Raw genomic sequence first — 22,668 nt, forward strand, 5'->3', positions numbered from 1 at the left:
TTTAACACTTAGAAATTTAGAACACAAGAGTACATATATTAACTTTGATATTTCAATTACTTTTATAGTTTTGATCACAAATGTTAACTCTAGATAAATGTTTATAAAAACTTATACTGTTGTTTTTCTGTTCATACTGCTATTTTTCTGTTTCAGCTGCTGTTTTTCTATTTCTGGTGCTGTTTTTTCTGTTTCTGATGCTGATTATTTTTATCAAAATAGGCCAGGGAAATTGGCATAAACATTTGCAATTTCCCTGGTTAATACTTTATGTGACAGTGCCCAACTGACGCAAAAAATACTCGTTTTTAACATTTGTGGCAGTGCCCCACTGACGCAAACCAGAGTGTCATTTGCGTCAGTGGGGCACTGCCACAAATGCAAGATTTGTGACAGTGGGGCACTGCCACAAATGCAAGTTTGTGGCAGTGCCTCACTGACGCAAATGCCACTCTGGTTTGCATCATGGGCAACTGGTCACATATTAAACTGATGCAAAAAATCAACTGTGGCAGTGCTAAACTGACGCAAATGGCTTTTTTTGTTGTAGTGACGCCAATTTGTCGAAATGATGTGCAATGGTGAATTCCTCCAGAAAGATCCTGAAGAAGCCTTAGAATATCTCAATGAGCTTGCAGAAAAATCTCATTCCCGCACTGGTCCAAGTGCTACTGATACCACTAAAAGACATCTACCAGTAGGAATTTACCAATTGAGGGAGGAGGACAGTCTCAAGGCCCAAGTTGAGTCCTTAACAAAACAACTTGAGGCATTTAAGATAAAAGAGGGGCAAGGACTACATATGATTGCCCGAGCAGAAACACATGTGCCATGTTTTGTGTGTGGAAGAACGGATCATTTAGCTAAGGACTGCTTAGCGTTTAGTGAAATAAGGGGGGTTTATGAAGAGTAATGCAATGCCTTAGGGGCCTATAATAAGTCATTCTCTCATGCGTACAACCCTGGTTGGAGAAACCACCCAAATTTTAGCTGGAGAGATCCCAACCAAGCACAATCTTCTGGAGGGCAATGGAGAAATGAGCATGAATCTCAACCATCAAAAGCTCAATCTGCTCCTCAATACAATTCTCCACCTCAGAGGAGTTCTCTTGATAACACCCTTCATTCATTCATGGAGGAGGAAGCTAAAATAAATCGCCAAATGATGGAAGAAATAAAGGAAATGAAAAGTCAATTTTCAAAACTGACTAGATCCTTGGCTATTTCTCAAAGAGACAAACTTCCTTCTCATCATCAATTCAATACACAAGGGAAACATATGGCTCAAACCTCCAACTCTAACGATCAAAACGTTAAGGAGGCTAATGCCATCACAACTAGAAGTGGTAAAACTTTGAAAGATCCACCAATACGAACTACTACTTCAAAATCTCCAAATGTTGTCCTTGAAAGTGTGCCATCCAATGCTTCTGCAAAAGTTCCGTTCCCCCATGCTTTGAGACCTGCTGGGAAAATTCTTGAAAATTGAGGAGAAATCCTTGAGCACTTGACACAAGTGAAGATTAATCTTCCTTTGCTTCACATCTTCAAACAAGTGACAGCCTATGCTAAAATCATCAAGGATCTTTGCGCTGTAAAAAGGAAGCACATATCAAGAAGATTGCTTTCTTGACTGGGCAAGTTAGTGCGGTAATTGAACAAAAGACACCGGCAAAATACAAAGATCCTGGTTGTCCCACCATTTCCTGCCAAATTGGGACTCATGAATTCAGCCAAGCCTTGATAGACTTAGGAGCGAGTGTCAATCTCATGCCTTATTCTGTCAACTCGCAACTTGGTCTTGGTGAAATCAAGCCTACTTCTGTAGTCTTACAGCTAGCTGATCATTCTATTAAGAAGCCTCGGGGTATTGTTGAGGATGTTTTTGTTCAAGTTGACAAATTCTATTACCCCGTTGACTTTCTCATTCTGGATACTCAATCTGTGGTTAACATGGAGTCAAAAATCCCTATCATACTTGGATGACCTTTCCTTGCTACAGCTAATGCCCTTATTAACTGTTGGAATGGTCTCATGAAAATATCTTTTGGGAATATGTCTCTCGAGGTCAATATTTTTCATGTTGCAACGCAACCACATGATGATGATGATGAGTGCTATCTGACATTTCTGATTGACACGCTCATTCCTGAGGAGATTCAATTCCAAAGAAATTCTGATGATCTTGATGAACTCCTGTCTTTTTCTAAAAGTTCTGGTTTTGATGAGTCAATTAATGTAATTTCTTGTTACAAAGACTCACAAAACGGAAGAACAAAGTTTTGGAAACCTCGCTTTGAAAAGCTACCTAGTGAAAGGGAAAAGCCAAAACCTTCTGCTGAAGAGGTTCCCATTGTTAAGTTAGCCCAACTACCTGAGGGTTTAAAACATGTATTCCTAGGGGATGGTGATACCTTTCCTGTTATCATCTCGTCCAAACTTGATCCTTCACAAGAAATGCAGTTAGTCAAGCTACTAAAGAAGCGTAAATCTGCATTAGGTTGGACGATTGCTAATATGAAAGGTATTAGCCCATTGATTTTCTCCCATCGAATTACTCTGGAGGATGGAGCAATCCCTCGAAGAGATCCTCAAAGAAGATTGAACCTCACAATGAAAGAATTTGTGAAAAATGAAGTGTTGAAACTTCTGGATGCTGACATCATTTATCCCATGGCTGATAGCAAATGGGTCAGTATAATTGTTGTTATAATTGTTGTTAAAAATGAGAAAGGGGCCCTTGTCCCCACAAGAACTATGACGGGTTGACGCATGTGCATTGACTATCGAAATTTGAATTCTGCCACCCGCAAAGATCATTTCCCATTTCCATTCATCGACCAAATCCTTGTGCATGTGGCTGGTCATCCTTTTTATTGCTTTCTTGATGGCTATTTAGGCTATTATCAAATTGAGATTGCAATGGAGGATCAAGATAAGACCACTTTCACATGTCCTTTTGGTACTTATGCTTTTTGGCGTATGCCATTTGGACTGTGTAATGCACCAGCCACCTTCCAAAGGTGCATGATGAGTATTTTTAGTGACATGGTTGAAAAATGCGTGGAGGTATTCATGGATGATTTAACAGTCTTTGGGAACTCTTTTGACACATGCCTTCTCAATTTAGAAGTTGTTTTGACATGCTATATTGAGAAAGGACTTGTGCTCAACTGGGAAAAATTCCATTTCATGGTATCTTCAGGCATAGTCTTTGGACACATTGTCTATGAAAGAGGAATTGAGGTTGATCAATCTAAGATTGATCTCATTTCTAATTTTCCAACTCCAAAGACTGTCAAAGATGTTAGAACTTTTCTTAGGCACGCTGGTTTTGATAAGAGGTTCATTCAAAACTTTTCAGTGATTTCTCGTCTGTTATGTAACCTCTTAGCCAAAGATGCTACTTTTGAGTGGACGCCTATGTGTGAGAATTCCTTCCGAACACTTGCAAAATTGACCTCCACTCTTATTATGTAGTCACCTGATTGGGATTTGCCTTTTGAAATCATGTGTGACGCAAGCAATTTTGTTGTAGGAGTTGTTTTGGGACAACGAAGGGAGGGGAAACCTTTTGTTGTCTATTATGCAAGTCGAACTCTTAATAGTGCTCAAATGAACTATTCCACTATTGAAAAAGAGTTGTTTGCCATCATCTTTTCGCTTGACAAATTTTGAGCATATTTCATTGGCTCACCTATTACGATCTTCATAGATCATTCTACCCTTAAGTACCTCCTCTCCAAAAAGGATGCTAAGGCACACTTAATACAGTGGATCCTTTTATTGCAAGAATTTGACATCACAATCAAAGACAAGAAAGGTGTTGAAAATGTAGTCGCAGATCACTTGTCCCAACTTAAATTCAGAGATTCTGCTGATGGTCCACCTATTCGTGATAATTTCCCCGATGAACAACTTCTTGTTGTTACTAAGTTACCGTGGTATGCACACATTTTTAACTACTTAGTAACAGGTGAACTTCCGTCTAAGTGGAGTTCACAAGATAGACATAAGTTTCTGGTCGAAGTGCACAATTTCTATTGGGATGATCCATACTTGTTCAAGTATTGCCCCGAACAGATCATGCGAAGATGCATCCCTGATGATGAGGTGTCTAGTGTTCTGAACTTTTGTCACAATGATGCTTGTGGTGGTCACATCTCTGTGAAGAAAACTGCTGCAAAAATAATATAGTGTGGTCTTTATTGGCCTACTTTGTTCAAAGACACCAATGAATTATGTTGTTCATGTGTGAGGTGCCAGAAGTTAGGTTCTTTGTGGCGCCATCATATGATGCCCTTGAACCCAATTCTTGTGATTGAGATATTCGATTGTTGGGGGATAGATTTTATGGGACCATTTCCATCTTCTTCTGGTTACCTTTACATTCTCCTTGCTGTGGATTATGTTTCCAAATGGGTCGAGGCTGTACCCTGTTGAACCAATGATAATGCAATAGTTGTCAAGTTCTTGAAAGAGAATATTTTGTCAAGGTTTGGTACGCCTCGTGCTATCATTAGTGATCAAGGCACCCATTTTGTTCAATAAGTCTTTTGAGGCTCTCATGCGGAAGTACAGTGTACTCCATAAGGTGGCTAATTCCTATCACCTACAAACCAATGGGCAAGAAGAGTTAGCCAATAGGGAGATTAAACAAATTCTGGAAAAAACGGTAAATCTCGATCGAAAAGATTGGTCTTCTCGTCTTCTTGACACACTCTAGGCATACCGTAGTGCTTTTAAATCCCCTTTTGGGATGTCTCCCTATCGGCTTGTTTATGAGAAAGCCTATCATTTTCCTGTTGAACTTGAGCATATTGGGCTGTCAAAGCCTTTAATTTTGATCTTAGTGCTGCGGGCATTAATCGTAAACTCCAACGGTGTGAAATTGAGGAGTTGAGAAATGAGGCATATGACAATTCCAGGATCTACAAGGCAAAAATGAAAACTGCTCATGATAAACAGATCCTGCAAAAGCATTTTGAGGTGAATCAAAAGGTGCATCTTTATGATTCTCAGTTGCATTTCCACCCTGGCAAGTTGAGATCGCGGTGGACTGGCCCATTTATGGTGAAACATGTTTTTCCCAACGATTCTGTTGAGGTCGAGGACCCAACCGATGGGAGAATTTTTAGAGTCAATGGCCAGAGATTGAAGCATTACATCAAGAGTGTGAGTCATGTTGAAGAGGTCCTTCTTGAGGACCCTATTTATACACTCTGAGTGGTTTATTTCTTTTACTTATTTTATTTTATTATGTTTTTCTTTTATTTTTGTGTGTTTTCGTTTTCTTTTTGTTGTTTTGAGTTGTTGTTTTCAGACTGTTTCAACTATCGCCCCATGGATATTTTCATCTACCAGGTGTTCACTTTTCCTCTCATTTTCAACGTGTATTTGTTTTGGGGGTGGTGAGCTCATGTGAGCATTCATTTGGAGAATTGCATTGTTATGTTGAATTTTTCACATCAACTTTTCTCAAAATTTTCTGAGCATGATTACAAAATCTTTGATTTGAGTTGGTTTTTGCTATGTTTAGCTATTAAGAAGTAATTTTGAAAGTTCTTTAATGCACATTCCAAACATGTGGTAAGATGGTTGTTAACACAAATAGTTGAGAAAACTTCAAGTTTAAAGTTTTCCATTTTTTTGGTGAGTTGTGAGAGTTGAGAAAACGACTTTTTGAACTTTTATTTATCATTTGAGTTGGTGAAATCAGATTTTTAGAATTTAAAACATGACATGTACTAGAGGGATAATTTCATGTTTAAAAGAGCCTTTATTGTAATGTTATTTTCATGTATTTATGTGTTGCCTCTTGTCAAAAAAATAAAAATAAAGTAATAATAATAATAATAGAACAAGAGCAGCATTTATTGTGTTTTCTTTTTATGTTAGTCTCAAAAAAAAAATGATGATGAATGAAAGAAACATCACTTCATATGTTTCTTAAAAAAAAAGTGTTCTTTTCTATATTTGTAATTTTCTTTTAGTTGGCTCTTTATTTTTTGAGTTTCTTGTGTAAATCCCAAAGGTTGTTTGTCATTTGAATTCTAATAATTTGATTTGTCTATTTTATGATCAATATTTGTTCAAATTGTTTGTCCTAAAAAGTTTTTCCCTCTCTCATTTGAGCGTTAAGTGTTACAATTCCAACTCCAAGAGTGTCATCTCTCCAATAAAAAAAATACTTTCAATGCCTGTGAGGAATTTTCAGTTGAGTCATTTATGCTTTTGAGATTTTTCGATACTATTTGCGTTATGGCTTGTGGTAAGAAATGGATGTGGTAACTCTGGGGTTACAACTGAATAGTTTGCATAGCAATTTCTGACTTCTTGATGATATTTTAAAGTGCTTGGTTGGTTTTGATTGGTTTGACTTGATTATTCAGCTTGATAATTTTCTTCTCCACTTGAATTGCTAGAGACTAGCAATAAGCTCATTGGGGTTGTGATTAGTGCATGAAAATGCACTTTTGCAAGCAAAAGTATCCAAATGAATTACGTTTTAATTATATATTTCCATAAAATTAATATAAAATATTTATTTGATATGAAAATATGTGATTTTAATTTGATTTTGTAGAAAAAATATGGTAATTTTGCAAAGAGAACAAATAAATGATGATAGAAAGGAAGTCCAAAGCTATTGGAAGAAAGGAAGCCCACGCATAGAATGAATAAGCCACTAATAGAGACTATATTCGCAATATTGTTAAATGGTGCAAAGTTGACCAATTTGTGCTTTAATTTTGGAAAGGAGTTGCAAGCTTTCTAAATCAATCCCACCATTTCAGATTTTAGTTAATTGTATAACACGTTTTTAGCTTTTTCTCTTTATTATTTTATGTTACAATTGAGTCTTCAAAACTCTATATAAGGAGGACCTCTTCTACATATTGGTGTGTATTTTTTCATTAGCAAAAACTATAGTAAAATTTAGTCTCAATATTGTCTATTTCTTCTCATATTTTCTCTTTAGAATATGGTGAGAATGACTAGCATTCTAGGCTAATTTCCTAGGTAAGGTAAAAGATGATCCTATGTGTGAGGTAAAATATTATTTGTGTTTTGATTCACAAAATGCTTAAAACTCATACATTTGAGTAATATATTTTTCTTCTATTTTCTCCATCTCTATATCAATATATTTATCTATGTAGTATTATATAGAAATAGTCATGCTTCTTCTATGTGAATATAATAGTACAAATATATTGATATTATAATTTATGATTAGTCTTTTATGGCATTATTGCCAATGATGTATATTGTCATTCTTAGATTTTTCATAAGATTATTCTCTAAGCTATTAAGGTGAGAATTTTTATTACTCAAATAAATTTTATTAAAATATGTTCTTCAAGTTTTATCTTCCAATTAAATTGTTGGGAAGTGAACAATTTAATTGTGTTTTATTTGTGAATCAAAACTCAAATAAATGAGCCAAGCATATAGGTGATTCTTGAAACCTTATCACTTTTGTTATTGAATTTTTCTACAAGTTTTATTTGCTTTAATTTTATTATCAATATTTTCTCAAAAACCACCAACGATTTTTTTTTGGTGTGATTAAGGTTCTACTAATCACTTTTTGATTAAGATATCTCCCTATGGAGATAGTATCAAAAGCTTAGTGGAATACACTATGGAGATAGTATCAAAAGCTTAGTGGAATACACGGCCAAGAGGCAAGTAATTTTAGTTTTATTATTTGCTTTCTTTGTATGTGTATTTAATATTGGTGCTACCACATTATTTTATTATTAGTATTATCTTGTATATGTTTGAATCATTTATCAAAAATAAAAAAATAAAAAATATTATTAGCTAGTAATTTTGTTTATTTTAAATCTTTATTCTGTTAATGCTTTTTACTTATATATATATTATTATATTAGTGATTATTTTTTTTTCCTTTCCAATTATAGCTCATTGTTATTAGTGTTGCATATAGGACTAATTTTTTTTTTATCTTCTTACCGTATTGGTTTCATTATATATAAAAATAAAATAGTCATTAATTTTCTTTATATGTTATTTTTATTTTTAGTATTAAATTATTTTTAATTGATTGCTTCCAAATTATCATTCATTGTTAATATTATAACTATTTTCATTTAATTATTTTGTTTCTAATTTTACTTTTTAGCTTTAAATTTATAGATTTCAAAATTTTAGATAATAACTTAGGTCTCATAACTTGTGTAACATTAGGTTTTAGATTAGCTTTAATTTAGGTTCTTCCACTTTAATTCATAAAAAAAATATTTGTTCATAAAATTTTAGCATAAAACTTTCTAGTATTGGGAACAATAGTGTAATGCTACAAGTGGTAAAAACTGAGAGTACTCTATCTAGAAAGATTGGCTTTTAAGGGTTGTGATAGAGTACCCTCTATACTTTCCTGGGAACCTTGGTTCTATCTAGGAAAGTGTGGGATGAGGCGGTACCTTGGCAACCTTCCCAATCGGCCTAGGAATATTTCTTGTGTATTATTACATTTTTTAACTTGTTACTATTAAAAAAATAACCAAGCTTGTTCTTTCAAAATAAGTAAATTATTTTACTTATTGGTCATTTGGTTGAAAATGTTTCAATTGTGATTTTTCATACTACTCTAGTAAAGAGGATTTCTATGCTCTTAGGGTGAGAATTTTTATTACTCAAATAAATTTTATTAATATATGTTCTTCAAGTTTTATCTTCCAATTAAATTGTTGGGAAGTGAACAGTTTAATTGTGTTTTATGTGTGAATCAAAACCCAAATAAATGAGCCAAGCATATAGGTGATTCTTGAAACCTTATCACTTTTGTTATTGAATGTTTCTACAAATTTTGTTTGCTTTGATTTTATTATCAATATTTTCTCAAAAACCACCAACGATTTATTTTATTTTTTTTGTGCTTAAAATTCTACTAATCACATTTTGATTAAGATATCTCCCTGTGGACACGACCGCCCATACTATACTACAACAACAAATTTGTGAAGACAAGTTTGGGCGTAATCAAATTTTAGCCAAAATTGCTAATAGGGCTTAGTGCCTTGGTTAGCGTGCCAGGAGGGCATAATTGGATATATGCATGCTTATTTGGTTAAATGTGTGGCTATGTGACATCTATGATTAAAATGATTATGTGTTGATGTGAATGCATGTTTATGAGTATTAAATATGCATGTGGGCCATTTTCTACTTATAAGAGCATATTTGTAATTTTGGCCCATTAAGGGTATAAATGTGATTTTATGTGATATATGATTGAGACCACATTATTATGTGGATTTATTTGCAATATATGGCTCGAGACGGTCCTAGTGAGCAGATTTGTGAGATAGTCACAATGGGGTTTAAATACCCAGCTCGAGGAAGCCTGGGGGTATTTTTGAGAATTTAGATAATATTTTGGGATCTATTGGGTAATGAATAAATATTTGGTAATTAACTGAACATGACGGAAATAATTGGTAAATATTAGGAACACTCAAGGAATTATCGGGAACCAGGGAAAAGACTATTTTACCCCTATAACTAACTAAAGAGCTAAGTAATCCAAAGGAGGTAGTTTGGTCATTTTGAGTTCAAGGATATACCCTGTGGGGACTCTAGACTTAGCCAGAAAACCACCCCAAGAGACTTGAAAATTCAGCCTTCTCTCTCTCTCCCTCATACACGATTTTCCCACCTTGAAAATACCATTGGTCTTTGAAAAACCAACTTTCCCACCTCTAATTTTTCTCCTCTTTAAAGATTATATAAAAAGTAAATAATAATTCACTTTCGCTTCTGCTGGAAGGGCTTACCTCCACTTCAACAGAGAAGCAATCTTTGTACTTGTTTAAATAACTACTATCATAAACACACCATATTAGGCTTTCTCAAAAGAAATAACTAATTGGGCTGGCTAAAATACTTTGGCCCAACATCATACGATGAATTTGGTCTTAGGAAAAATGCGACATTTTTTAGGTTCTAACAATTGTCCCTCAACCCATATCTGGTTGTTCTACAGATGAAAATGTGGGCCAATCATTGCGAAGGATAATTCAAAATATCTCCATGATCTAATCACGTCGTAAGCATTTATTGCTTATAATCATGGTCTGATCGATTTCAGGGATCACATCCCACATTCCCAAGAATTAAGGACCAATGGGGAACGCCCACGACTGTTGAAAATTTAGCTTCCCTCATTATTTGAATAGGGAAAATGAAAGGTTGCTTCTTGCTCTCTTCTTCTAATTGGAATCTTCAACCAGACTTTCTCTCAGTCCTTTCTCTCTCAAGAACTTCATAAAGCTTCAACACTTTTTACTCAAACAATCTGTGAATTATGGCCCACAGATCGTCTTCAGAACCTATTCCAAAGATGAATTAACACATGACTCTTGATCATTTGCTCACAGACTGTGACATAGCTAAGAATGTCACGATTTGCAAACTCACGGAGAGCAAATTGCGTAATTGGTGATACAAAGATGTCGTTAAACCAGACGAAATAATACTTAGAACCAAGCACAATGAATATCTATGTTTCCCTCTCCCTACAATTCTCCTACAGATTGTTTCCTGTTCCAAGGCACACATTTGCTAGTTTGTGCCAAACGACATCTAGGCAATAATTGGGGCACGCACGTTGGGCGCCATGCAAGGCCTTTCAATCAGTTTAGGTGACATCTATGCCGCCCTCACCAAATCTACAATTATGTCTTCCAACTAACATAATTAGTTGTATGTCCAAATTCTTTGAATTTAGTTGTGTTTACCTTTTGTTTATTTTTTGCCCCAGATTGTTTCTTGTTGGGATTTGTTCCCTAAAAGTGTATTTCTGTATGAACGATTACTGTTAAACAAATAAAGTTAATATTTTGCACTTATATTTTTATTTAATTATACATGTCATTTATCATGAAGATCCAATATTATTGACGTGGTCTTGAATTAAATGTATGTATAATGATATATATATATACGAGAGGATTTAATTAAAGATAATAATATAAAAATTGTTCGAAATCCCTAAATTAGTTGGGAGCTTTATTTAATAAAGATTATGAGTATTGTCTATCTTCTGTTTAAGACAGAGCAGTTTATCCAGACTGCTAAGTGTAGTGACACAAAAAGATAGAGGTACTATATAAAATATAGATTGTATTGGACTGAGACACGATGAAAGAAAAAACTTCTGATAATCTCCTTTAAAATATAGAAGTTCAACATTAATCAATCGATGGTCGTTTTAAACTTGACCTCAATCCTGAAGTGAGTAATGAACTCCTATTTATGCTTTTATGACTTTGACTTATAAGGTAAGGTTCAATATTCCTATGATCGAATTCCTGATATCTTGTTGTCATAAAACTACAAGTGGTTGGGAACATACTTCACATATATGAAATCCGCTCCTTACTTAAATGAAAGTAGATTAGTTGTTCCTTTTAGTTTTAATTTGTTGCTGTAACATATAGCGCTCAATTTAAGTTAGAGAACAGGAATTTCATTCTATAATTAAATTTATAGATAATTTTCATTAGAGGATGAATGAAACTAAATGATAAAGATATAATTAGGGAGGTTAACTGACATTAAGACCTAATTTTAATTATGAACAACTAGCAGAGGGTCATAACACATGCAATGACTAAATCAATGGATGACTTTATAATTATAGCTTCTAATAATATAAGACTATAGTTTTGAGAGTTCAATTACGAATTTCTAGTGGAATAACTCATAGTTAATAAATTAATTAGTGGAGCTAATTAAATTATTGGAGCTCCATAATGTCCTCGTACTAGCTCAATAACATAGTGGTAGGATTTTGGTATTAAAACGAAATAATTAAAAATAGTAAAAATATTATTTCAATCACACAAATTAATATTATTTGTGAAGTAATATTTAAAATATTATTTATGAAATAACATTTAATGGCAAATAAAATTATATTAATAATTTTGAGAAATAATTTTTTTATTGAAAATTAATTAAATCATATTTAATTTTGTGGTATACCAGAGGGCCCAAAGCCCTACAGTTGGCGCGAACCACAGTCAAAATGGATTGTGGCCCACACATAGGCCCAATATGATTAGGGCTAGGTCTTATTTTGATTGTTATATTAATAGAACATAACATCATGAGAAAAAGACAACAGATGCATTTAACGTTATTTGCCAACGAGAAAAATAGAGAGCTTTGTTCTCTATGGATTGTGAGAAGAACACTCTCTCATGTGTTGAGATTCAAAAGTGTGTTTCTTGTGTATCCTACCAAATATCATAGACGTCCACATGTCTTCTTCTCTTTGTGTGAGCCATAGTATGGAAGATGGTGGGTTAGGAGGCTAAGACGTTATTTGATCTACATGTATTGTACATCTAGAAAATATTTGTAAGTTTCTATTTTATTTAGATTTATGCGCATGAGAAAGATCTCATTCTACTTATGGTTCCTAGAGTGATTTATTATTATTCAATAATAATTGTTATTATCGCATTAAAATTTTATCCCATGCTTTCGCTGCACTGTCAATCACATGATCAATAACCAACATTTTTGGTTGACCATCAAAATTAGTAATGTAAGGGAAAACCTTTTGATGCAATGAGGTTTCTTTCATGAGTCTAAAGATTCAGCCATCAATATCTAGACAGTTTTCAACCCATACAACATGTAGATTATGTCACGCTTGTGCTTTACAATCGATATGGACCCCAATGTTACTACAGTTGAAGTGTTTGATTTAGATCATGTGAATGATAGTGTAGCGGAGGCATGGGATGATATTTTAATGCGATAATAACCATTATTAAAGCATATGAACAAATCACTCAAGGAACCATAACTAGAATGAGTTCTTTCTAATGCGACATGAATCTGAATAAAAAGAAAAATACAAATACCTTTTTACAGATGTAGAACACTTGTAGATCAAATAGGGTCTTAGCCTCCTAACACGCCATCTTCCATACTATGGTTCGCAAAAAGAGAAGGAGACATGTGGATGTCTATGCTATTTGATAGGATACTCAAGAACACACTTTTGAATCTCAACACATGAGATAGTGTTCTTCTCACAATACAGAGAGAACAAACTTCTCTATTTTTCTCTCTTGGAAAAATTAATGTGAAATGAATCTAATGTCTTTTTCTAATGATGTTATGTTATATTAATACAACAATCAAAAGAAGACCTAGCCCTAATCTCATTGGGCCTCTGCGTGGGCCATCGTCCATTTGGACTGTCATTGGCACCTATGGCTTTGGCCCCTGTGGTATTTTATCTCTATAAAAGGCTATTTGCCGAGCCTTTATCATATTATTTGATGTAGTATACAATTATACCATAAAATTAAATATGAATAAATTAATTTCATAAAATTATCAATATAATTTTATTTGCCATTCAATATTATTTCATAAATAATATTATTTTGTGAGATTAAAAGTAATGCTATATTATTTTTAATTAATTCATTGAAATACAAAAATTCTACCTCTGTGTTATCAAGCTAGTACAAGGACAGTATGGACTCATAGTTTTAAGCTCCAATAATTTAATAAATTTTATTCAGCTAGAAATTCATAGTTGAACTGTAAAAACTATAGTCTTATATTATTAGAAGCTATAACACTAAAGTCGCCCATTGATTTAGTCATTGCATGAGTTATGTAACGTCCCAAATTTTCTAATAAGGCTTAGTGCCTTGATTACTGTGCTAGGAGGGCCTAACTGGATGGTGATTATATATGTTGTTTACCCAAAAATGGCTCCTGATGACGTGGCAAGATTTTTTTCCACGTGGCTGGCACATGGCAGTTTTGAGTAAAGGATTCCTATTCGACTATCGACCAGATAATTATTGCTTTATCAAGTCTAGCGTTTAGGTGCGACCAGTCTGGTCGCATACTTTTATTTACTCCTTTTGGCATACGCAATCTTGTAATAATTACATTTATTATATTTCTTTTTGTTACCTTGATACGCTGATCTTAATTGTAATTAAGACCCATCGGCCCATGTAACCTCCTTGAGCCTATAAATAGGAATGAGAGGGCTCAAGGAAATGACTTTTGAATCTTTAACTCGAGTATTCATAGGAGAGAGCATAGTGTGATTATCCACCGAAAGTTGTAATACTCCCAAGGCTTGTGAAACTCAAGAACCCTAGTTCTTTGATCACAATTTTGGGATTCAATATCAATAAGAACCCTAAGTGGGCGTAGTTCATTACCATCCAATTGGGGTCGAACCACTATAATTCACTTGTGTCATTTTCTTTCTGTTTGATTCTCTTCTAGATTTCTTTTATTCTTTGTCGTTTATTTGACTCTGTGTTGTTGGCCAAATCAAGGGCCAACATATGTGAACTATATAATTTATATTATGATATTATTGCTTATGCATGTATAAGAGTATTAAATGTGCTTACAGGTCTGTTTCTGTCAAAAAGGGCATTTTCGTAATTTTGACCCGTTGAGGGTATATTTGTAATTATATATACTTTATGAATGGGACCGAATTATTATGTGGATATATTTGAGATATTCGGTATGAGGCGTTTCTAGTGAGTAATTTGGCAAAAAAGTCACAACGTGGATTAATACCCAGCTAGGGGTGAGTCTAGGGGTATTTTTGTAATTTTAGGAATTAGCGGGAATTATTGGAGGTATGTGTTATAACGGGGGAAAAATATTTGTATTTGGGGGATTGGTGGATTTAGTTGGGATTTTAAGTATAATTTGAGGTTTAATGGGAATTGGTGTCAAATGACCTTTTCACCCTTAGTGGACATTGGTGGGAGAGTTAATAGGCAGGGACAATTGGGTCTTTTGCCCTTTAGACAGCTAACACTTAGCAGAGACTCAAGCTTTCCCCACTATTCATGTTTTCAACATATAGTTCTCTCTCTCTCTCCCTTCCACCTCTAGTTTCTCTTAAGCTCAAGCCTGCCCAAGATTTGAAGAAGTGAGGATTTAAGGGTTATTGAGCAGCAAGGAGAAGGATTATGGAGCAGCTAAGGCTGGATACTCAATTGGGGATTTGAATTCTAAGAGGTAATTCCCAATTCTTGAAGATTTTGAAGAGTTTTTGAAGTGTTTCGTAAATTTTTGGCTGTCAGGGTTTTGTTAGGTTTTGGTGTATTTTAATGTTGTTTTATGATGCTTATTGCTTGTATGACTGATCTATGATCGAGTTTAGTCTTGTAAGTGGTTGAAATTGTGTTTGTGATGAGTTTGGGTCAGTTTGCAAATTCTAGAATAGTAGAATTTCTCGATTCGTAGGGTCATGCCATGATGCTCCAAGCATGAACTCAGTGAGGCAAGAGCTGCCTTGAACAGACTTAGAGACGCTGCACTTGGCGTGTTGCTTCGCGGCGCGTGTGTAGTGATTTTGGGCGTGGGGCTCTCTGCCTAGTTGATTGTCGCGGCCCATTTAGGGGTGAGCTGCAACTCAAATAGGGGAAAAGTGGGAAACTGTGTTTTGTGTTGCGGGAACCCAAACTTGAGGGAGTTCACGGTTCCGAAGGCTAGGGCTTGGTCCAAAAGCCTTTGTTAGTTAATTTCCTGATAGTTAGTCCTTGTTATGTTGTGACTAGGGTGTACTGCAAGGCTCAAGAGGAAATGATCTTGCTCACGTCTGCTTTACTTTATCGCTCAAGACTTGAGGTAAGAAAACCAATACATGCACCAAGTGTAGGGCATGCACCCCAATTGTAGGACACTGGGATGATTGTGTCATGAATCTATTTAAGTTAATGTTTGCTCTGCATAGACCTATATTGTTATAACTACTTGTACTTATTGTTTGTGATCGTGATCGATCGACCCTTGATTATCAAACACGAGTATGACGTGTTGTGAATATGTTTAAAGTAAATGTTTGCTCTATATCAACATTTGTTGTTATAAACATTTGTAATGATTGGTTGTTGTTGGTTATTGATCGTTCAGGAGGCTGCTGTCGGCCTTGAGGTCGTTATCGCCCCTACATGTGTAATGTAGGTCGTAGTGGCAGGGCCATTACAGGGGGTGCAATGTGCACCGTAGTGGCAGGCCCATTACAGGGGTGCGATATGCATCCACTCGGCATGAGTTGTTATACTGATAGGAAAATTAATGTAAATCATGTTGTTTATTACTTATGATTATTTGGATATTCGTTATACCATATAGGGTTTTCTTGCTTTGCCTCAGTGTAACGACCCAGATTTTTAAGACTCGATAATGCGGAAATATAAATGTTTTCATTTAACCAAATGTCTCAAAAACCCGTATAAAAAAAACTTTTTAAAAGTCGTATGGCCATACTCAACATTTAATACAAACATAGTTTATAAAGAGTAGAGTGAGCCTAGTTTAGGAAAATAACACAACATTTCCAAAAATAAAATGGCTTCACAAAAGGTCGGTCCACATGTACATTCGCAAGGTAGACTCCAACACTCACTACTCTGCCTTGCCCTTGTTCTTACCTACAACAGGAAACAACTAGGTAAGCGAAAACATTTAGTAAGTTCAACTTTAAAATAAAAGCATGCAGAGAATTAGGGTTCCGGATCCATCCGGACCCTACACAATCAATTTCAAGAATGTAAAAGCGTCCTGGAAAACTTATGGTCATGCTTGATAACAAATGACAAATTTTTTCATATAAACAGATAAAATTCTACACTTAGAAAATCCCAGAACAAGCAAATATATTATATCACAAAATAATTCGAGACCAGCGCTTGACAACTTCCAACAATTCGGGCATAACACACCCTCCAGCATTAATGCTAATCTGTAAGGGAGAATCGAGTCTCAACACTACGATCTAGCCAATAAATATCCCCATCAAGGGTAACTATCGCGTTACCTAGGGCATCACTATTTATCCAAGAGTAAATCCCTCACAAGGGCAACCATCAAGTTACCTAGGGCATCACTACTTATCCAAGAGTGTAATCGAAGTTACACGGTTTTACAGAGACTTCTATGTTAATCAGTGGTGCTGGTGAGCAGTTGCTCCTAGGGTGTTTAGTCTCACTCAAACTTGGCAACCCCTAGTATCTGTAGGCACTCTCACTGAATGGCCAATATTCACGGCTACTATTTGGGAATAACTTATCAGAGCACTTGCTCTGGTTCTAACCGTTCACTGATTAAGTAAGCATGAGGGCCCCAAGGTCACATTCATTTTGGCGCTCCTAGGTTTAACCAGCAATCCTCACCTCTTGGCCACTCATCGCGGTAATGAACCAAACATAAATAAAATCAAGCAGTGTGACAGGGATCAGCCGTCTAGAATATGACGGATATCTACCGGTCATATTTTCTGAATCAGCACGAACTAGACTAACGTCTATAAGACAACTTTCTATGACAGTGTATACATGTGCATGTGTCTCTATACTAACATGCAATACAATAGTCGTTTCATGTTGCAGCCACACAATAGAAGTTGACTTACTTGGAGTCCTTTGCTCTCAGCAAGATTTCACCCTCCAATGTATAATCCAGTTATGCTTAGCCAATACTGTAATTATACATACAGTATACTCGTATTAATTATGGCACTTCATAATTCATTATTAATATTTTGGGGAGTTTGGCCATTTTCAAAATTATTAGTAAGGATTAAAGATCCTTATTTGGTTTTAAACCCGTTAAGGAAATTCATACAAAAATATTTGAGACTAAACCCTAAGTTTCGGGGAGACCTACCCTATGGTTTCGATACCTAGGCTCGGGTATCACAATGGTATTTTCCCACAATCCGCTAAAAATCTTTTTCTTTAAAAATTCCGCTATTAACCCGTACTTTCAACACTCCGTAAAATATATAAAAGATTTTAGCCGGTATTATATCCCGAAAATACTAATTAAATTCCTTAATTATTTTTCAAGAAAATAAACTCTTAATTTTCCTTTTATTTTTCTTAAGGTTTTAATCTCTAAAAACTGTTTTAATAAAATTGCCTAATTTATCTTAATTAGGAAAACCATTAAAAATTTCCCATCTTGACTAGTTAATTTTTCCAAAGTCAATTAATCAAGTTTACTTACTAGAAAAATAGTTCACTTAATTATTTTCTCAAAATATAGGGTTTTAAACCCTCTTTTAATTTATTAATAACTTATTAATAAATTAAATCTTTTATTTTTAGAAAGAATAAAAATTCTTTAATAAAATAATTCTCACTAATCTCAAAGTGGTATTTTAGGTCAAAATATGTTTTCAAGACTTACCAAGTTTTTATATTGCAATAAGCAAAATTTTACTTTTTACCTTAAGTTCCAAAATCTCATTTTTACACTAAGTGTGAAAACCCTATTTTTCACATTTTTAACTACATACTTTGTTAGGTCATCACTTGAAATTTACTTACCCAATTGTTACCAAAATTTCCCAACTCCATTTTTGGTATTCCATTTAGGTCTTTGTAAAATCTTAGGTCAAAATGAGCATTTTTTATTGGTGAAATTATTTTCCAACAATGAGGTAAAAATGACCTTATTTTCAAGTCCTTAATTTTTCCAAACTTTGGCACTTAATAACTTTCAAACTGTTGAATATTTTGTTACTAAATTTTACAGTGGAATGCTAGGTTATGCCAAGATTATGTACACCAAATTTTAGAAAAAAATGGGTTGATTTTCCCTATACACTGGCTGTCCAAACTTGGTCTCGAAATTAAGAATACGAAAAAACAATTTTTTACCTAAACTTTGAAATAGCAGAACTCACTCATTTTTAAACATTTTTAGTATTTCAAAAGCTCAATTTTATTTACTCAATCTCAACAAGAACACAGAACAATTAAATTTTACAAAATCAATATACAGTGGGTGCTGGACCCCATGGAAATCACAGCTCAAAACTTGTATATTGTTTTAGGGTTCTCACCAAAACCTTAGGGATTTTGGTCCTTATTTTCAAAAATCAACACACAAGAATCATAAAAATTATTGAGCAACTACCACAGCCTTATTACATCACCAATAAGAAACTTTAAGCATTAAATATACAAAATAATGCTTAAAAATAAAAACCATACAATAGCAACCATAAAAAGTAAACCTTTTACCTCTTGTTGTTCTTGCTCTAGGTTTTGATGTTCCTACTAGCTTTGAGTCCTTCAAAACTCTTTCAATACCTTAACCAACTCCCCCCAACAACATAGATAGTTAGCTATTGAAAGACCTATGGTTAAAAACTTTACAGACAAGATTTTTGAAACTTTACCTTAGGGAAACCCTTCCAAGACCAAAGCTTAGGCTTCCAAGCCTTCTTAGTGTTCTTGAGGTTGAAGATGGAGAGAAAACTTGAGAGAGAGTTTTCAAAAAAGATGAGAGTGATTGTGAGAGAGAGGGGGTCGGATTTGGGGGAGTTAGAAGGGTTTAGACTACTCTAAAATATCCTAACACACTTGAGTGTTTTACTATCCACTTGTCATTAACCGTAATATTTAAAATGTGATTTAAGACTTAATTAATTTTTTTCACACCATTTAAAAACTCACATGGCCGGCCACCTCTTTCTATATATGCATTTATATTATTTTTTTAATTAATTTGTTTTTATAAAGGTTAATAAATATTTCCTACAAAGAAAAATCTAATTTGACTTCCTATAACATTTTTCACTCTTATTAAGTTTTAAAAACAAAATTTAACATATAATGATTAAATTAAATGTCTCTCACATTTAATTTAATTAATCACACAATAAATTTTAATCTAAGGTCCATTCATGGAATAAAATTCCCCATTTCGGTAAAATTAAGCATTTAACACAAAATGCCCTAAAATTTCCATTTTCCCTTAGGTTTATTATCTTTTACCAAACTTTAATTTTTATGAATGTATTTTATGCCCAAAATATATTTTCCATAGTTTTTCATTTTATTTTCTGAGATTTTACCCAATCAGGATTTTTGTGCGGTCCAAGACCGAAAGTCTTCTCTTGACTTTTAAGCAAAAAATTCATAATTTGGCTAGCAATAACTCGTGGAAATAAATTCCAAACAAATATAATATTATTTAAAATAATATTCTTAACTCGAGGAAAAAATCTAGACCCGAGTCGTTTCAAGGTACTCGAAACGCAGGACGTTACACTCGACTCACGGGTGCTCTGTGATGCAGGTAAGGGCAAGGTGAATGACGGTCAACCATGTATTGGAAGGCTTTGGAGCAGTGCATACATGTTTGGCCTGCTCGGCCGCCACGGTCGAGATTTGTGAGGCACTCAATGTAAAAGTCTGAATTTTGTCGCTTAGGTCGACTATTTGTAAAACAACAATTGTAATTATGTTCTAATCAGATTTTGGGGATCCCATATAAACTCTTTTACAAATTTAATGAAAAGTTAAATCTTTTTATCAAAAATTTTTAATTCCTGGACCTTTATGTTATCTAAATTACACTTTTTAGTATAAACAACTCGCTTAACGAGTTAAGCACAATCTTAAACACACAGTGTAACGGCCATTGATTAGTAGGGTGTTACAAGGTATGACCATCTGCTAGTTGTTCATAATTAAAGCTAGGTCTTAATGTCTTTTAACCTCTCTAATTATGTCTTTATCATTTAGTTCCATTGATCATCTAATGAACATTATTCTATAAATATAACTATAGAATGAAATTTTTGTTCTCTTACAGAAATTGAGCACTCTATGTTCAAGCCCTGAATCAACACTAAAAGGAACAACTAATCCGCTTTCATTTATATAAGGAGCAGATTCCATATTTGTGTAGTATGTTCCTAGCCACTTGTAGTTCTATGACTCCAAGATATCAGGAATTCGGTTGTCGGAATATTGAACCTTACCCGATAAGTCAAAAGTCATAAAAGCACAAACAGGAGTTCATTACTCATTTCAGGATTGAGGTCAAGTCTCAAACAACAATCGATTGATAAATGTTGAACTTCTATACTTTAATGGAGATTATCATAAGTTCTTTCTTTCATTGTGTCCTAGTCCAATACAATCTATATTTTCTACGGTACTTCTATCTCTTTGTGTCACTACGCTTAACAGTCTAGATAATTTGTTCTGTCTTAAATAGAAGATAGATCGTACTCATAATCCTTATTAAATAAAGCTCCCACTTTATTTAGCGATTACAAACAATTTTTATATTGTTATCTTATATTAAATCCTCTTGTATATATATCATTACACATATACTTAATCCAAGACCACATCAATAATATTGGATCTTCATGATAAATGACATGTATAATTAAATAGAAAGATGAGTGCAAAATATTAATTTTCTTTAATTAACAGTAATCATTCATAGAAAAATACGCTTTAATGGAACAAATCCCAACATGGAGCCATGTAGGGCAATTCTAACGGATGGGAGGATCTGATGAAGAGGGTCACTTCTCGCCTCTTACCATCTTATGACCTTCTATTCTCTACCAAAGAGATCAAGAGGATGGTCTTTGAGAGCCCAGCGGTACATGAAAGGTACCGCTCTACTCCAAAGGCCAGAAGCAGAAAAGCGTCTTCCGTGGAAATTCCCTGAGATGCCCTCAATGTTAGTGCTGGGAATATCAACTTGGTTAATTTTCGATCCCTACTAAGACCATCCCAATAGGCTTTACTCCTACAAATCGCGGATTCATCTGAACCCAAAAAGAATAGGAAAACCTCGCTCGTAGGCTCTGATGGGGATTCTGACGATGGGTACATGTTGGCGTTCCAATTTAAGTTTTTGAGGAGAGAAACTACTTGCTTGTCGGCCAAAAAATCTCATAGCGCAAGTTCGACTCATGTACCTCGTATATTATCAAGTTCGGTGACAGCACCCGCCAGCCAGAAAGGGCGACTCAGATGTACTAACCAAGTTTTTATCCATGTGTTAGGGGTGTTAAGTTCCCCTCAAGCAGCTTCCGTCACTCGTGATTCTGCGAGGGTGTCCCCTAGTTTGATTCCAGCGCATCCGCTTGTATCCAAATCCCCAAGTGGGGTATTCTCAAGTTTCTGAATGTCCTACGACAACGATTCATGTGAGTGTTATCATTGCCCATACTGTTTTCTTACCATCTGCCCCTCCAGCATCCACTCGTGGGATTTCGACTCCTTCAATTTCGAGTGGTGCCCCTGTTTTGCAAGCTGGCCCTTTTGTAGGTTCTGGTGTAGTTAAAAGGGGCTCGACTTCTTTAAATAAGAGTTGTTACCTTGATAATTTGTTTGCTAGTGTCGAGAAATCTCCAGAGGCAGGAGAGACAGAAGGTCTCCCCATAAGTGATGTCTCGGAGGTTAGCACTGCTATTGAAACTCCTTTTATCCCATCACCACCACTACTCCCCCTTTCCTCAGGTTTTGATTCACCAACTAATATTTTGAATCAACTTGGTTAGACTGTGCTGAGCACCCCCATCTTCTTACCAAGCGAGCTAGATTGTGATGAAGTAGGGAATGTTGATGTGATTGAGGTTGTGAGTTAGCCTGATTGTCAAAAGACTGAGATGGACGTTGTTGACCCTGCTGTGCCAAGTGGTTCTAATGTAAGTTCTTTTCCAGGGGTCATACCTATGCCAAGCATAGTTACGTCCCTTCCTCCTTTTCCCCAAGTGGAAGTTGTGAGTGTTGTGATGGAAGTGTTTTCCATAACACCAGAGGCTAGTGAAACAGTTATGCCTGATGCCCATCTTTC

The sequence above is a fragment of the Humulus lupulus genome, chromosome 6 (assembly GCF_963169125.1).
Source record: "Humulus lupulus chromosome 6, drHumLupu1.1, whole genome shotgun sequence".
NCBI classification, from domain to species: Eukaryota; Viridiplantae; Streptophyta; class Magnoliopsida; order Rosales; family Cannabaceae; genus Humulus; species Humulus lupulus.